Source organism: Metopolophium dirhodum, chromosome 8 (assembly GCF_019925205.1).
Source record: "Metopolophium dirhodum isolate CAU chromosome 8, ASM1992520v1, whole genome shotgun sequence".
NCBI classification, from domain to species: Eukaryota; Metazoa; Arthropoda; class Insecta; order Hemiptera; family Aphididae; genus Metopolophium; species Metopolophium dirhodum.
Window position 1 is genome coordinate 2,976,138 of NC_083567.1, and position 20,280 is coordinate 2,996,417.

At 28.2% G+C, this 20,280-nt stretch overlaps 1 pseudogene; it reads right to left on the bottom strand.

Annotated features, from left to right (window-relative positions):
- Positions 1-2,559: 2,559 nt before the first annotated feature.
- Positions 2,560-16,662, bottom strand: LOC132950648 (uncharacterized; annotated as a pseudogene).
- Between the last annotated feature and the right edge of the window lie 3,618 nt (positions 16,663-20,280).

Sequence of the window (20,280 nt, forward strand, 5' to 3'; positions counted from 1 at the left end):
TTACAAATAAATAGTATTAAACGTAATGAAAAAAATAAGAAGAGCAAGAAAACAATATTAAATTTATGATGGATACTTGGGAAAAATTTAAGAACAACAAAATATCAATGAATGACTATATTTGCAATCAATGGGACCACGTTTTTGTGCTAGTCATCAAATGTAATTTTTATAATCTTATTATTATTATTAAACTCTTATTATTAAATTTATAACTGATTATTTTTATATGAAAAAAAAAATATCGACTATTGACTATGTCTGTATAATATACATTTAGCATACGTCACGTAATTTAGGAAAAAACAATTTTTAACCAAGCCAATGATGATAATTTGTTGACAGTTCTAAGCCTGCAATAATTGGGAAGGAAAATTTTGAATTAATTATTTATTCATTAATTATACATAGCATATACTATAGTAATAGTATATAGTATTATATGGTACATTGGTACTATATTATTTAATATATACACATATCATTTGGTGGTGATTTTAACAGGTAAAAAAGGATCGGGGCGCAATTGTGGTATAATCAGTCGGGTTAAAAAAAAAAAAATTGCGCAACCGTGTTGCACCGCACATATTATAATATGATATATTATACCAGAGGTTTCCTTTTTTATTTGACTCACGGTTAGTCATTTTCTAAAAATCCGGAGGCACCCTATGCTCTATGGCCTATATAGACTACTTAGGTTTTATTTATCTGCAGTGCATAAGTATAAACAAAAGTAGTAAGGTGTGTGTACTAAAAGTATAACTATAGTTCACCAAAAGCTGCAGTGTATTAATATATGATTATACAATCGAAATGAGTGCCGTTGAAAATAATTTTAATTTTAAAATTTTGTTTGTCGAAAAAATTAAAAATATTAATTCAGTGCAAATTCAACATTCATTGTTAGGTAAAATATAATTAGTAAGGCTATTGATTTATCAACTGTAAATAAAGTGGTAAGTTGTAAAAATAAACGTTTAAAAGAGTGGATGTCCGCGGGTTTACTATATGTTCTACACGACATAAACAAGCTCTATCTTTAAAATGTAAGAAAAATCCTAATAATGTTAAATTAGCTACCTATTATAAAAAATATAAAAATAAATATACAAGTGTTCTAAGACTTGCAAAAATAAGTTTTTATGAAAAAAAGTTTAAGAGTGTCTCTCATAGTTCAAAAGCAACATGGCAACTAATAAATGAAATAACGCGCTCTAAATCAAATAACAAGGATAAAATTGAAACGGTAGTTATTAATGACCAAATGTTTGATGCAGAAACGGATCCTGAAACGGTATCTAATATTTTTAACGAATACTTTGTAAACGTAGGAAAAAAATTAGCTGAGAATTTTAGTAATGAGGTAAATAATGAAAATCTAATTGTTAATAATACTTTTTGTTTTGATAAATTTTTTTTAGAAAAAATTGAGAGTGCTGAAGTTCTAAAAATTGTAAACAGCTCTAAAGATGATACTGCGGCTGGATGTGACAGAGTAACGACTAATTTATTAAAACATATTATAGAATTAATAATTGATCCGCTTGTTTATTTTTATAACCTCAGTTTAAAGCAAGGTGTTTTTCCAGATAATCTAAAGGTAGCAGTTATTAAACCTCTTTTAAAGGGTGGAGATAGTAAGAATATTAACAATTATAGGCCAATATCCCTGCTAACAAATTTTTCCAAAATCCTAGAAAAAATAATTAAAGTAAGGTTAATTACATTTCTGGAAAATAACAAACTTTTATCTAAAAACCAGTATGGATTTAGACCTGGTATTGGTACAGAGGACGCTCTTTATAGTACTACTAAGTTTTTATATAAAGAATTAGATAGTGGCAACAAAGTAATAGCGATTTTCTTGGACTTGGCAAAGGCATTTGATACAGTTAATTATAAAATTCTATTACAGTTACTGCCTAGTTTTGGAATAAAAAATGTTAGTCTAAATTGGTTTAAAAGTTACTTAATAAATAGAAAACAAATGGTAAAAATAAATAATGTTGTTGGTCATGAAAGTTCTATTAATTACGGAGTTCCGCAAGGCAGTGTGTTGGGTCCTATTTTGTTTATATTATATATTAACTCCATCTGTGATATTAATATTGATGGTTTGGTCGTTACTTACGCGGATGATACATGTCTACTTTTCTCGGACAAATCGTGGAATGGAGTTCATGATAAAGCTACATTTGGTTTGAATAAAGTTTATAAATGTCTATGTAATAGAAATCTAACATTAAATGAAGATAAAACTATGTTTATGTCTTTTTCTATTAATAGGACCTCAACTCATACTAATTGTAACTCAATAACCATACATAGATGCCTTAATACAGAACTTTGCAACATACATACATGTAAAATAATAAATGAAGTTTCTAGAATCAGATATTTAGGTATTGTTTTTGATAAACATTTAAAATGGAATTTACATATACATAATTTATTAGGAAAGTTACGTACAATAATCTACAAATTTCTAAAGCTTAAGAATTTAATACCTACACAAACAATTCGTATAGTATATTTTGCTTTATATCAGTCGATTTATCAGTATGGGTTATTAATTTGGGGTGGACTAGGTGAATGTATTTTAAAACAGCTACAAGTAAATCAAAATAAAATAGTTAGAATATGTTTGAATAAGTATGCTCTTGAAGGGTCGACCAGTCGAAACTATAGGGATCTGGGAGTTCTACCAGTTAAATTCCTCTATAAAAAAATAGCAATCATGTTTATTTTCAAACAATTAATAAAGGGGAAAAATAATACATTTTCTGAAAATAAAAGAGAAAATTTGGTTTATAATATTCCCGTTAAATATCCCAAAAAATCTTTCGGTCAATCGTTTGTGGACTATTTGGGCCCTACGTACTTCAACTTAATGCCATATGAGTATAAAAAAAACATCCATCAGCATCAAAGTAGTGTTAAACAACGTGTTTATAAGTATTTATTCTTAGAGTTAGTTTAATTATTATTTGTTTTATGAATATATTGATAGATAGTTATATTCAAGTAAATTAACTTGATAATGTCAAATAATATTCTGTTATTTTTGATATTACCTTATTATGAATCTTAATTCTAAATTTTAATATGTTAAAAAAAATGTCTATTATTTTCTATTGTAATTTTTGATTTTTCTATATTTATATTTTAAAATTGTTTTATTTAAAATAACTAACTAAACTGTTCACATTTTATTTACTTATATAATTGTATATTATTATTCTTTTTTCTTTTTTGATCTTTTTTAGAATAGCATTGTTACACTCTCTATCTCTAACTCAAGCTATGCTTAAAAGAGATAGATAATCAAGTATTGTAATTATTAATTTGTTATTGTAAATTGTAAAATTTTATTGATAAATAAAAAAAAAAAAAAAAATTGTGTATGAAAAAAATTAGAAAAATAACAAATGACGTACTTAAGCTAAACGTTGAAAAAATAAGAATAACCTTTCACAAGCCTTTCACTGTAACAGACGTTTTACTCGCTACGACCTTATTAAAGTAGCCACTATAGCCAGTAGGTATGTAAAAGTTAATGCATTATAACTTTTTATCATACATAGATCAGACAATAATCTAGTTATATACTATGTATATAAATATATGATATTCTTGAAAAGTCACATAAAGAAACAGAACAGTGCATGGTGGACTACAACTATTAATAATGACATTGATTATAAATACTATAGATTGCTCACTGGCCGGTTTTTCGGTGGTACGAAATATTTACTCCCGGTAGATGGCGAGGCGACGTGACTTACTAGCGATTACAACGTTATCCGATATGACAAAACCGGGCGGCCGCGGGCCGTGTTGATGGGTGCGGGCTTGTCATTGGTGCAACTAGGGGGAGCTAGGAGGGCTTAGCCCCCCTGACTAAGATTTAGACCCCCCCCCCACAAATATCCCTTATTGATTTAGATATAAGCCCCCTATGGGTTATTTTAAATAAATATTTTTGTTAGCCCTCCCAGAATTTTAACCCTAGTTAAAGCCCCCTATGGGGCTTGTGGTTAGTAATGTTGTTTTTTATGTCTATGGATTAACGAATTAATAATAATATCATTAGAGACCAAAATAAATGTATTAAGAGACGCGTGGTATTACCGTTCTTTCATCACTGTACACTATAATATTATACTAAAGTTCAACAGACGACGGTTTTCCGGGCGTGCCTGGGAAGTTATATTTCTTTGGTAATTAAATTACAATATGAATTATAAGTTAGGTACCTATTATGTAGGTAGGTACTTATCCAAAACTCGTTTATCGGGATTTAAATAAAAAGTGAGGTCAATTAAAAAAAAAAAAAAAATTGGAAGTGACTCTGCTGAACAGTAGGTTACAAACGGGTGACTGTTATGGATAGTGTTACATTTTAATTCAATGATATAATATCATTGTATACGAAAAACGATTCTAAGTGGAAACGATTTGTCAGCCTAGGATTATTATTATTTGTTTATTATCATATTTGTATATAATAATATATTTTAGACGTTTCAATTACCCACGAATAATATTTTTAAAATAGTTATATATATTACAATTTACTACGAATTAAGAACGATATTGAAAAAATGAATTGCCGGAAATCGTTAGTTAACGACAGGGAGGTCTGAATTTGGCGGTCAGTCTTATTTTTAAGTTATATTATAGCTAATTGAAATTTTTGGTATTTTCATATATACCCGGTGTAGCACACTGCGCTTGCTCGAACAATTAAAATCAAAAACATCCGTCGACTTGTTATGTAAAACCACCATGGGTGGGTGTGAGAATTATTTTTGCATCATCAATTTTAAAACGTTGATTTACCTAGATTAAAAAAAAAATTAATTTGTTATACTTAAGCCCGGTAAACTTTAAGCGTTGTACGGGTGCGTATAAAACACCGAAAATCTTGAACTTCGTAAGACTATACCATAAAAACCAATGATTTCCCGGTAGTCGAGTTTTGGACAAGTACCTGCATAGGTATAACTTATAATACCTAATTCATATTGTAAATTAATTAGGTACCAAAAAAATATAACTTCTCAAACACTGTGTCTATTGGCACTGGCGGGAGAATGTAATAGAATGTCTATAAACTTGCGGACCAGTTTGTATAGTTAAATTTGGCATGTGAACTATAATTGAAATGAAATAGAAAACCAGAATAGGTGCATTGCAGATCACAAAGATTTCTGTAAAAGAACATACGATTTATCAATATACCGTACAGGTACTGAGTATAATTATTCTACAATATATAAGTTCTATGGATTTGTCATAGGAAATAATATATTTTATAATATCTATGGCAATCGTCAATTGTCGAAATTCGTTGGCGACGGTTAACGATTCTAATGATTTCAGCAAATACTATTGTATTATAAATATAATATATTGTGTTAAGTGAACAAAAAAATAATAAGCCACCAATATAAACGGACAGTCCGTTAAACCGTACATATTATAATGTAAGTTTTAACACAAGCTCGCAAATTTCGTCATGATCAGGTTATTTTCATAAAATATTTCGATACTTTCAAGTTTCAACTCATTGGAACTTTTTATATATATTTGTTTCTGTAATCTCCTTTTAGGTTAGTAAAAATACTTTGATTTTCAATTTCAGCATCTATTTTGGTAGGAAAGGTTGGGAGGTCAAAAGTAATAAATTCCCAGAAGTTTTTGAAAGTGTCTGGGAAAATAAAGACAATTAATGGAATATTTACTCAAAACCAGATTTTAATAAAATCTATTTGGTTTTTTCGGTGTAACTTAAACCTAAAAAGCTATAACCCTATAGAAATTCGAAAAATGTCCCAAAATGTTTGACAATGTATAGTTTGAGATTTGTTTTATTAAAGTTTAAATGTTTTGTCAATACCTAGTGTTATGTTTGTGGAATAACATTTTTAAAATACACTCATCATGCTCATCTATTATAATTAGGTATAAATGTTATATACACTTAGAATATAGAAAATGTTGCTAGTAAGGTAGTAACTACTAGTAGTTTACTTATATTGTATAGTAGTCAAGTGTTAATCCTCTTCGAGTAGGTCACTGTAATAGATGGGTTAAATTTAAATTCAATGATAAATTATTGTATAGTATACAAAAACGATCTGGAACGGAGACCATTTATCAGCCTATATTTCTAAGTATGTTTTATTATTGTTATAGTAATTTATTTTTCAATTACTCATAGGTTGGCGAATTAAGTGAATTTCAGACGCTTATAAAAAAAAATCTGTGCATATTTAAATATTGCAATAAGAATTGTGATTCATGATATACAATGATAAACAAAAGGTATTCTAGTTTTTAACAAAACTTTATTTTCTAAATAGTCTACAAACGCAAAAATAAATGCTAAGCAGAATATAGAAATCTGTACTATAAACATGATTTGAATATTTGATGACAATAATCGATTATAATACAATATAACGCTAAGAGTTGGTATAATATATATTTTAATAAAACTAAAAAATATTTATTATTTTTGCTAATCGTTTGATTATCGGTTAGGTGCTTAAAATTCCATCTAGTTATTCAAATCATAAATACACAGTTAATGATATTACTATAGTTAATAAAAAAAAGTCCACAAGGTCCAATAGGTACATAATATTTATAATTGACATGAAGTCAATGACTTCATACCTTTATAATAAATAATATATAAAACCTATTGTGTATTTGTGTTTGTGTGATCTTATTCGTTTATTATACTCGTATTAATCAGATTATAGTAGCTAACGTAACATAATACCTCGTATAATCGCGTTTTTTATTTTTTTGATAATATCTCATTAGACCTGAAGGTTTTCCGTAGCGCCCAATAACACCTGTTTCTAGCTTTTATTTTCTGTTTTATTTCCACGTGGTAATTATTGCGGCTATTTATATCAACTCTCAGATATTTAAAGCTTTCTACTTTTTCAAAACAATAATTTTCTACCACCAGACTTTTGTTTTGGTCTAATTGATTACCTCTCGTAACTGCCATATTCACACCTATCACCTAATTCGGTATATAAAAGTTTTGCACCAAGAAAATAAAACATAGGTAATATATATATTAGAAAAGCGTATATACGTTCACAACAGTATTATTCCATTTGGTGTAGCGGCGCAGTTAACTTTAAATAAATAAAAATGTTGTTGACAATACGACCATCAGACCCCTTGTAAACACCATTTCTAGATAGGGAACCTACCTACTAAATAGCGTGACAGTTAAATGGACACCGATTGGGATTCGTAAAATGCCAAACTATACGCGTCAGATGCATTTTTGGATTTTAAACATTCATGGGACATCCTGAAAACAGCGAATGAAAAATTGACAGACAATACCGAGTTTTCGTTGTAGTTTCTTTTTTTTTATTCTTTAAAGGGTTCGAGTCAGTATATAATATACTATGCGTACCTATATCTATATAGATACCTACTATATACCTTTTCATAATTTATGTAAAACGCCATTATTTGTGACGTGTATGTTTATATTGTTTGTATATAATCTTATTATATATAAATGTGAAAATGAAAACCTTTGGGGCCTATGTTCTCGAAACTACTGAACCGATCGTTATGATTTTTTTTTTAAATTGAAGAGCTCATTGCGGAGAAGGTTCTGGCATTTGATCGATTCTCTAACTTAACAAACAAAGGAGTTATCAATTATTATAAATAATGGCTTGTTACGTAGACTTGGCAACATGGCAAGCATTCTGGGTTTCCACAATCACTACTAATTCGATCCTCCCTGACCCCCGATTTGGCTAATTCTTTTTTTGTTGTGTTCGTAATATTGTCAGGAGAAGGTTTTTAACTCTTAAGTAAGATAATTTTAAGAAAATCTACCGGAAAAGTAGGAAATTTGGATTTAGGTGCCAACTATCCAGTAAAAACAGAAACTAAATAATAATATATTTTTGTTTATTGTAAGGTTGCTATTGGTCATGATTGAATAATGAATATAATTTTAGACCTGTAGCTATGTAGCTTAGGAAAAGCGGTATCTCCAAGACTAATTTGTCGACACATGCACATCGTAATATCAACGCGTGTTAATAAAACATTCGTAATTACGTACGCACTTCGAGGAGTCTGCAATTCACCGCAGGCAGATTGCCTACCTGAAAACATACTATGTGTCTCACGCATACAATACATACAAGCATGTCTCTCGGGTAGTTATATATTCAAGATGATCGATGAACATTTTTAAGTTTTGAACATCATACACCGAGTATAAAATAAACGAATCGAACAAATAGTTTGAATCCTATAGAGTTGGTACATATTTTAACGAGCAACGCAGTGACCGGGATCAGCTATAATATATATACAATTAATGCATTTTTGAGTCCTTGAACTTTTACACATAAGTTATAATATTGGCTATTTCCAACTATTTCACCTGGGGTAACATTTGCCCGGGCAACACCGGGAAGGACAGCTAGTATATATAATATGTACACACAATTTTTAAGATTGAACGATTGGGTATACGCTTGTAATAAAAAAATTAAAATAATTTAATACAAACTGGCACGGCGTAATAAACAAAATATGTTTATACATTATATATTTATGTATATTTATGATATCCATACGTATAATATTTGCTATAGGTATATGATATGAGTTATAGTCGTAGACATAGATATAGGTTAGGTACCGTAAATATATTATAAAATGTTCAATTTCTAAACAACCGACCATATTCATATGTTTTATATTGGATAGGTATTATAGGCGGGTACCTACTTTAATATATATTAATACAAAATAATAATGTTTGTTCGTAATTCTGCAAATATAGAAGATAATAGATATTCAAGTGAACAAAAAATCTTCAAAAAATGTAACTTTCTGAAATACCTATTTAACACTAAATTTCGAATTGTAAATTTAAATGGAACAAATAATAATATGGTATTGTTTTAGTTATTACTCAGCAATGAAATGTCTTTTCTGTTACTTTTTTAACTTCATTTCGCAGGTTGGTATCGTTTATTATGGGAAATTGTTTTTTAATATTTAATTATAGATGAGCCGATTATAGTGGAATAATATTCTGCGAGTAGTACAACAAGGTTACCTCAATTTATTATGAAACATAAAATATTAATTATTCTGAAATTTAAGTTTCCAATAAAGGTATAGGTAAGTTCCATTCCATAACTGGTTTGAAAATTGTATTTTCTGGTTAGATTGTATTGTATTCAAAAAAATATAATTTTATAAAAGTAAATTTTCCATTATATCATTTGATAAAATTTGTATCTTTCAACGGTTTGGTTTTATGCAGGAAAAAAATGTTCAATAAATCATAAATTATTCCTATAGCATAGATAGACCCCAAAGACGACGAATGCAACATAATTAGGTACCTATGTAGTATTGTTTTAGTTATAAATTATAATACTTATAATTCAGCAATGAAATGTCTTTTCTGTTACTTTTTTTTTAACATTATTCCGCAGGTTTGTAGGTACCCAGAAAAAATACCTTCCCGGGACAGTGCACTGCACGAGGTTTTCCGTATTATAATGCATACTATAATCTATATAGTTTTTCAAATTTTATAAATAAAATATTATTTCTTTTGTTTATTTATGTTAGTTAATTAGTTATATACGCGTATAACTGATTCTGACTTTATATATATATAATACGCAGAGATGTTTAATTTATTTTGTTAAAATGTATCGTTATATTTTGAATAAAGTAAATTCAAAATAAAGTGTTTTAATTTAACTATTTTAGGTTTTATTTTTTAACCCAATACTTGGTTAAAGAAAGTATATCAGTCAAATAAAATTTTGAAAATCATTGTTTTACTTACATAAACTTATGAAGTACAAAATAGCAAGCAATCCGATTAGTAAATATACAATTTATTCATCTGATTTTTTTATTTTTTATTATTATTCAATAAATATAATATTATTTTAAAAATGTCTAATAATATTATAACATTTTAAAAATAACATTGTTAATATAATATCGTTATTAATACATAATTTTATCAAAGTTTGCTCAACACAATTGCATTACTATAACATTTGTATAAATGTGTTCATATTGTTCATATGTGAATATGTTCGCGGGTCTTCGGTCTGTCTTCAGACAGTCAATGAGGTGACGACCCAGATAGCAAAACTACACTATTATTTAATAATGTAGTTTTGCTAACATATTCACAATTGAAAAATATGAACACATTTATACAAATGTTATAATAATGCAATTGTGTTGAGCAAACTTTGATAAAATTATGTATTAATAACGATATTATATTAACAATGTTATTTTTCAAATGTTATAATATTATTAGACATTTTTAAAATAATATTATATTTATTGAATAATAATAAAAAAAAAAAAACAGATGAATAAATTGTATATTTACTAATCGGATTGCTTGCTATTTTGTACTTCATAAGTTTATGTAAGTAAAACAATGATTTTCAAAATTTTATTTGACTGATATACTTTCTTTAACCAAGTATTGGGTTAAAAAATAAAACCTAAAATAGTTAAATTAAAACACTTTATTTTGAATTTACTTTATTCAAAATATAACGATACATTTTAACAAAATAAATTAAACATCTCTGCGTATTATATATATATAAAGTCAGAATCAGTTATACGCGTATATAACTAATTAACTAACATAAATAAACAAAAAAAATAATATTTTATTTATAAAATTTGAAAAACTATATAGATTATAGTATGCATTATAATACGGAAAACCTCGTGCAGTGCACTGTCCCGGGAAGGTATGTTTTCTGGGTACCTACAAACCTGCGGAATAATGTTAAAAAAAAAGTAACAGAAAAGACATTTCATTGCTGAATTATAAGTATTATAATTTATAACTAAAACAATACTACATAGGTACCTAATTATGTTGCATTTGTCGTCTTTGAGGTCTATCTATGCCATAGGAATAATTTATGATTTATTGAACATTTTTTTCCTGCATAAAACCAAACCGTTGAAAGATACAAATTTTATTCAAACGATATAATGGAAAATTTACTTTTATAAAATTATATTTTTTTGAATACAATACAATCTAACCAGAAAATACAATTTTCGAACCAGTTATGGAATGGAACTTACCTATACCTTTATTGGAAACTTAAATTTCAGAATAATTAATATTTTATGTTTCATAAGAAATTGAGGTAACCTTGTTGTACTACTCGCAGAATATTATTCCACTATAATCGGCTCATCTATAATTAAATATTAAAAAACAATTTCCCATAATAAACGATACCAACCTGCGAAATGAAGTTAAAAAAGTAACAGAAAAGACATTTCATTGCTGAGTAATAACTAAAACAATACCATATTATTATTTGTTCCATTTAAATTTACAATTCGAAATTTAGTGTTAAATAGGTATTTCAGAAAGTTACATTTTTTGAAGATTTTTTGTTCACTTGAATATGTATTATCTTCTATATTTGCAGAATTACGAACAAACATTATTATTTTGTATTAATATATATTAAAGTAGGTACCCGCCTATAATACCTATCCAATATAAAACATATGAATATGGTCGGTTGTTTAGAAATTGAACATTTTATAATATATTTACGGTACCAAAACCTATATCTATGTCTACGACTATAACTCATATCATATACCTATAGCAATATAATGCGAACAACACGTCTACTGCAGCATCATCTCCAACTGGACAATTCTGGCGTGCAGCTTGGCCGCTTTCTCGAAGTTGGCGTTCAGTTCGGCCTGCAACCGCTTGTTGTCCTTGCGCAGCTCTTCGCCGCTGCACGTGACCGGCGCCGGATTGCACCCCATCGCCACGACCGACATCTCTTCCACGGCCATCCGTAACCGATCCACGTCGGACCGCGCGTCCCCCAGCTCAGCAGTCAGTCTCTTGGCCATCGTCCGCAACTCTGTCTCTTCGCTGTCCCGCCTCGTCCGGTCGGCTTCGGCGAGCACCGTCAAGTTGGTTGCACAGTGCTTCAAGCACTCCTCCAACTTGGACTCCTTGGCCAGTTGATCTCTGGCGTCGGCCAAGTTTCTGGACACCGCCTCGGCCCGCTCCCTGTACGTCGCCAGCTGGGCCAACAGTTTGTTGCTACACACCTGTAAACACTGGGACGTTTTAGTTACGTAGGAATATTAATTAATCAAAATACACGCGAGTATAAGTAGCTTTCGCGTTTTAAATTATTTTTCGTTGTATACCTTCCATTCGTCGCATAATTTTTGTTAAAATAAAATTATTTTGTTATTTTTTAAGTAGGTAACTTGTAATCCGAATTCATAATAATAGGGATTATATAGTACCTATAATGTTAAAGGGAGGTAAGTCTAATCGACAAATCTATGCAAATAATAAGAATTACATAATATATACCTGGTGATTTAATGTAAAACTACAAATGCTTTTGAACATATCTTTTTACATAGTTATAAAAGTCGTTACAAAACAACGTTTTTCTAAAAAAAAATATTTTTAGATAAATTAAATTCTTTTGTATGACGACATAGATATTTTATGATTTAATATTCTGAAGCAGAATATTGTTAATAGACAATTATAGTTTATTAGTTATAACTTAAAAGTATTTATATTTTAAAGTATAGATGAGCCGAGTAGAGATACAATATTTGTCGAGCGGTAGGTAGGTACCTACTACCTAGGTACCATAATTATGTAAAAGAAATATTTTCATAAACGTTAGTGTTTTCTGAAATAGGTAGTCTGCAGTGTCTTATTTCCTGTATTTTATATATTATTTTACTATATATAAATTTAAATTGAGTAACAACTAACGACTATTTTATATTTAGAGGTTAGAACTTGTGTGAGCTCAACCGATTTTGAAAAAAACAAAAAAATTATTGGAATAATAAAATTTCAACTAAAGCAAAACAAAAATGGATAGATTTATAAATTATAAAAGATAATAGTCAGCCAATACAGATATTATTAATCTGGTAAGGTATATTTCATTGCAATGACGCATATGAAAATCCGCAGTTTCTGACCAATTTGCTCCAAATTGTGCACACATATTATATGAAATCAATAGATTACGGACATAAGAGAATTATAATTTATGATAGATGCCACTGGGAATAAATATTACATATTAATATAAAAGACAAGTAGGTATAGGACATAGGTAGTGAATAGTGATGTCATACGCGATCTACCCAAAAATAATATTGAATTACTATGTTATTACTTATTATTTGTATGATATATATATAGGTACCTATTGTTTATTTTAGTGTTATAATCCTTATTATAATTTTTACAACATTTTAGATTCTGAGCGAAGCGATGAAATTTATTGATTTAACAATGATGTGTGTTTTATTTTTTTTTGTGTCTGTCATCACCTTTTAGGACAGTAAAAGACAAAAGTGCTTGGATTTTCGTCAACAGTAACTTTTCTGATAGGAAAGTGAATCTAGTTGGAACTTTGGGGGGTCAAAAGTGCAAATATCTCAGTAGTTTTTAAACGCGACGTGAAAAACAAAAGAAAAATTAAGGGAAAACGGGAATTTTTACGCAAAATCTGTTTTCGAGAAAATCGATTTTGGTTTTTGGTGCAACTCTAAAACAAATGACCGTAGGTACATGAAATGTTGGCTGAATGTTTATTTAAGCATTTTCTATACACCATAACATTTTCCAAATATTTTGACTTATTTTGAGCTGTTTACGGACATTTTCAGTTTCTATTTTTTTTTATTTTTTTTTCCTATGAATATCAATAAAATTTTATCTGTTGGGTAAAAAAGCTTGAAAATTTTAATAGTAGGCTCCTAGGTTATTGTTTCAAAGGCAGATGAAAAAAATCCTTAGTCAGATTTTTTATTTATAAGCATGTTAAGTTCAAATCTTGACAAAATACAGAAAAATCACGGGAATTAGCAAATTATTTTGAGTTGAGAATTCATAAAAATTATCTTTTTAAATATAAGATTTGAAAATGTAATACAAGATTATCCATAAGTTTGTCTAACTTTATCAAAAAAAAAATGTCTACAAGATGAAAGTCAAATTAAATTTTTATGAGCGTTTGAAATTCATATTTTTACAACATTTTGATATTCACTCGATATCTCATGTAACGATTTTCTTATTTTGTTGTAATTAAAAAATGTATGACTGTAGATACTTGAAAATTTCACTGAATTTGTATTAGCATTTTCTATACACGATAAAATTTTGAAAATAATTTGACTCTTTTTGAGCTGTTTACGGACATTGTCAGTTTTCAATTTTTTTTAGTTTTTTTGCTATGGATATCAATAAATTTTTATTTGTTGGGTGAAAAAGCGTGAAAATTTAATATAAGGCTCCTGATATATCGTTCTAATAGCACTTGAAAAATATTAAAAATACATAAGCACAATTTTTTTTTATAACCATTTAAAGTTCAAATTTTGACAACATTTATCAAATTTATAATTTAATAATTATTTTGTAGTTAAAAATTTATAAAATGTTCAACTTTTATAGCTAAGGATTGAAAATTGATAACAAGACTCCACGTAAATAGTTTATTTATAAATTACTTTACTCACAATAATATCATCAAATATACTTGGTAATATCATAGGCTGACTGACCGTTTTTGCTCAGAATCGTTTTTCTTATACAATGATATTATATTATTGAATTCAAATTAAACATAATCCATTACAGTGACCCAATTGTAACCTACTGTACAGCAGAGCGTCATCCACTTACCCACCTTTTTTAATAATAATAATATATAACATTATCTAGTCTATAATTCACTTACTATTTTTTTTTAACTAAAAGTGTTGAATTATTAATGTTGGTTAGAAAATCATCAAATTTTTATATGTTCATAAGTCATAACCGCTATAGAAATTATAGCGGTATTATAGTGGTTATAGAAAATTGAAATTTGGTTAACAAAAAAATTGTATTTTAATGTGTTTGGTTTTTCATAAAAAATACTTTTAAAAATATACATGGGCCTTAGACCTTTTCAACATATTATATCCATATGAGGGCTAACTGGCTAAGTATATTTAATATTTATCAATTGACATATCTATATATATAACAATAAGTGTACATTTTGAATAAATTTTATAACTCAAGATCCACCAAACCGATTTCGATAAAAATTTCAGGACATATTAAGATTGATATGTAAATGGTTTCTGTGAAGTTAAATGTATAGATATAAATAATTGTATAGACGTTGTCGACGTTGTTGTTATATTTGGCCATGTCGCCAGGTGTGCACTTAAGAGGCCATAACTCCGGAACCACTTATCCCACAGCGTACAAACTTCACAGAAACCATCTACATATCAATCTTAATATGTCCTGTCTATTTTTATCAAAATCGGTTCGGTGGATCTTGAGTTATAAAATTTATTCAAAATTTACACTTATTTTTAATTTATATATTATGTAGATATATAACCCATAGCAACCATTAAAAAACAAACATTTTGATTGTGATCACTTCCCTTTTTAAATTAGCCTATGACACTCACAAAGAATGGGGCTTTGTATTGGTGAAAGAATTTTTGAAATCGGTTGAGTAGTTTCGGAGTTTATCTCGAACATACAAACAAACGCTATCATTTTATATATTAGAATAGATATTAGATATAGATAAAAATGAATGTTTCTGTGTAGATTAGACCTCTGGGAAGAAGATAAGCTCATTCAAAAAGTGTTAAATTTGTTTTTTTTTTTCATCGGATTTTAGTACGGTTGCCTTAGGCTTTTGTATTAATTGATTATATTAATCCTTCGTAGGTGGAATTAAGTAAAAATAACAAACGTGGTATAATTTTGATACTTTAGAGTTAAATCATACACTTACGTACAAACAGCACGGGATCCACGATATAACGCAGGTAGATTGCCTACCTGATAATATACATCAGCATTTTTATTCCGGGCAACAGAAAAGTTAAGATAAATTTTGAACACCATACACCATACACCGAATATTAAATAACGAATTGAACAAAGTTTGAGTCATATAGACATATAGACATTTAACGGGCAACGAAGTGCCAGCGGGATCAGCTAGTATATTATATATATAATATTTTGATATGAAAATTATGTAAATTATGTGCCATCATTATATTTATACACATTATATTATGATAATGTGAGATTCACAAACCATTTTTCTTTTAAAATATTTTGTTAATTGTGAGCCGATATAATAATAGGTACCTATACCTAACAACTGAAATACTAATCATTTATTTATACAATATTTTACGACTAACTTCCAACTGCAAGGCGGCTTCTTCGTCGTCTTTGCCGGATCCAGTCAAACTCTTTGCGAATTTGCTGCAACCGGTTAATTCTACGACCTTGTTCATCAGACACTTCCCGACGAACTTGTAACGTGAGTTTTCCGAACGAATCTTTGCCAATTCCTTCTCGTACACAACACACTCTTCCACCATTCGCTGATAATTGGCCACCATGAGGTCGCGCAACAACAATTGTTGGTTTATCTTAAAATGTATATACTTCCGGCGTTCTAAAATTTCATTTTTTACCCTATGGGTATTTTCTCCTTGACCAACAATACTCATATTTTTAATATATTTTAACTTCTATATAGTAGTTAAATTAGGAATGAAGAGTTCCACGCTGTCTTAAATCAACTAAATAAAATAATACATTACAACCTATGTTTATTTTTAATTATGTTATCTGCAATTTAACATGACGACGTGGGTATTATATAGGTTTCCAGGGTTTCCTATAGAAACAAAAATATAATTCGATGCACTTTTTGTTACAATTTCAAAGTACATACATTTTTTTTTACTGTCAATAATTTTAGATTCTGAGCGGAGCGATGAATGAATTGGTTTACCAATGAAGTGTGTTTTTTCCTATGTGTCATCTTCAGTCATCACTTTTTGGCCGGGTAGTAAAAATGCTTTGAACTTCTGCATCGCATTTTTTCTGGTAGGAAAGTGAATCTAGTTGGTACTTTGGAGGTCAAAAGTAGAGAATTCTCAGTAATTTACAATTAATTACAAATGAGTCGGGAAAACAAAAAAAAAAATCAAGGAAAACCGTGAATTTTTAAGCATAACCTGCAGTTTTTGACTACATCGATTTAGTTTTTTTGGTGTACCTAACTCAAAAACTAATATCCGTAGATACTAGCAAGTTTTACCAAATGTTTATTTTATTATTTTCCAAACACGACAAATTATTCAAAATATTTTGACTATTTTTTAGCTATTTGAAGTATAAGACAAATTTTCGATTTTTATAATTTTTTTAAAAATTAATGTCGATAAAAGTTTTTCAGTCGGTCAAAACTCAAAATGCTTTAAAGTTGAATAAGTATAAGGTTCCTCATAAGTTGTTATAGTAGCAGATTAAAAACATTAAAGATACGTAAAAACGATTATTTTTTATAACAATTTAAAGTTCAAATTTTGACAAAATTCGACAAAACAAGTTTTTAGAAAAATGATTAATAATATTAGGTACCGTGTTGGTATGTCCGAACGTTGCATTATTTTTTCCCCAGGTACTTGCTAAAAAAATTTTTACTTTATAAAAATAACTATATAAAAGATTAAAATCATCATTAAACAATTAATGTATAAGATGTGTATAAATGGAAGTGTGTATGCATGTTACAGCTTAACTCTGGAACGATTGGACCAATTTCAACCATACTTAATAGGTATATGATATTTCTTACTATCTTAAAAAAGGACTGTTGAGGTAAGACTCACCAGCATCCTTATAAAAGGTGGTTGGAACTGGAAAGTGTGAAATGTAAAAAGAATTGACTATTGATATAAGTGTCCAATTCGGTTTTCCGGGTCACTATGCTAATGCACTCTACTAGATTATATGACATTTACCAGTTTTGCAGTCCAATAGGGACTTATTTCACTTAGTAAAATTCTAGAAATTAATAGAATTGCGTTATTTATTTTCCAACTTTTTTATGTAGAATTGTTCTAAATACTCTAGCGTTCAATGTTTGTTGACACCTCTAAATATAACTCTTTGATATAAAAAGTCACATTTTATTATATCCGTGGATTCATCATATTGACGTATCTAGTATAATATCTATCATTTATTTATTTATCTATGGCAAATCTCAAAGTCGTTGCAGAAGACACAGTTGATTAAAAATTCTAAAATTTCAATAAGCAAAGAAGATATGAGCAAAAAACTTACTGCGTTTGCGTTTCGTATAATTTTATTTTTCATTAATCACAATATTCTATGTTCTGTATTCTGGAACGTGTCCTCATCGACGTCGCAGTTCACACACGTCACGGATTCCGCCGAAAGAGTCGATAATTAAAGTAAGTTCGTTTTTATATTCTTTTGGGGCTTAAATTTACTTTTAAGACTTAAAATAAATATTTAATGTCACGAAAAATGTGCTATTCAAGTGTTGTAGGCGCATATTTTAGTTGACAGTAATGTATAAAATACGCGAGATATAAACGTCGTCGTCGTTTTTCCAGTCCCTGTTCGTAGAATAATTATAATTAATAGGTGCATTCCTATATAGGGTACTTAATATATATATATATGTTTTGGTTTAATTTATAGAAATTTATGTTATAACTTTAACTGATAATAGTCATAAGATACAATTTTACAATACTACATACACGAATGTGTTACCTATTATGTCCTTAATAGTTCAACAGTTATTATTATATTTATTTATTTTTTACATATAGGTAGGTACATTACAAGACTCTAATTAAAATCACATTTATTTTTATTTTTTTGAACACAATGTTTCAAAAATAATTAATCAATATATAATTTATTGTTATAGTATTAAATAAATTAATGAAATAAAAAAAACACACCTACTATAATATTATTAGTAATAATAATATATCATGTATAAATTATTAAAATACAAAACGAACAAACGAAAAACAATTCTGAGCAAAGACATCGTTAAGGTTAACTAATAAATAATATTGAGATTAAAGTAATTTATTTTACTATTATAGGCATTAGTACCTATAATAGTAGGTTAAAGTCATTTTTGCCCAACAAATTACATTTGAAAGTGTCATCGTGTATATAAATTATAATATTATAGTCTAAAAGTTTCATAAATCCGCGAATACCTAATACTATTTTTAAATTACAACAAAATAACTAAAATCGTTATTCTTGGTTTTAATATGTAATTTCGTCCAAATTTTAACTTACAATATCTATAAAAAGTAACTGTGTTTATAATAGATTTTTTAGATTTTTTGGTTACAATATGAACCAGGGGCGGACTGGGCCGGCGGGATACAGTGAACTTTCCCGGTGGGCCGCTACTCTAAAATGATTTGTTATTGCTATATATTTATAATTATTATTAATATAGAAGATCGGTATAAATCTGTAGAAAATCGGTATAAATATGAATTATTTGACGCGTGTGTGAAAAATTGTTTATATTAAGTGTTTAAGATGTTAGATTTCGGTTTGGCTGATTGTCCACCCCCTCACTCTTCAGCATCAATGCATCAGAAATTATTATTTATAATAAGGCCACGGATTTAAATATAAACTGAAATTTCTGAATTTTCTAAAAAATTGCTTTCCAAGCAAAGAATTCGTTTCATATATTATCTACGAATTGAAAAATGAAATTAGAACATTGAAGTCAATTTTATAAACACTTATTTAAAAAAAATTAAATACAATTAAATAAAGGTAATTTTTTTTACTTATATTTCTATTTTTGTACGTAGTATTATCAGTTATAGAAAAACAACGCTTGCCAATATGGAATTACTGTCGAAGTTTTTTATTTTAAAATATTAAATAGCATCCGATTGACTGATGTGCTATAATGAAACTCAAAATATAACGAATTCACTATACCTATATACCTATCTAAATTCTATTTTATATTCGTTTAAATTGGACTTTTAATTTTTATGGGCATTTTATTAAGCTTTGTAATATAAGTTCATTAAATCGTATTTTTAAGGCATTTTTCTTATTTTTGATAATGAATACGTCCTATTTATAACTTAACGTTATATTGTATATACCAATCGATTAGTGTACACAATAAAAAGTATAATACTATAGATGGGTTAATAGGTTGATAACTATTATGTAGGTACAGTTTTGTACGTTCAATGTTATGTTCTTAATTCAAAAAGTAGCTAAATGAGTCAAATGATTTTGTC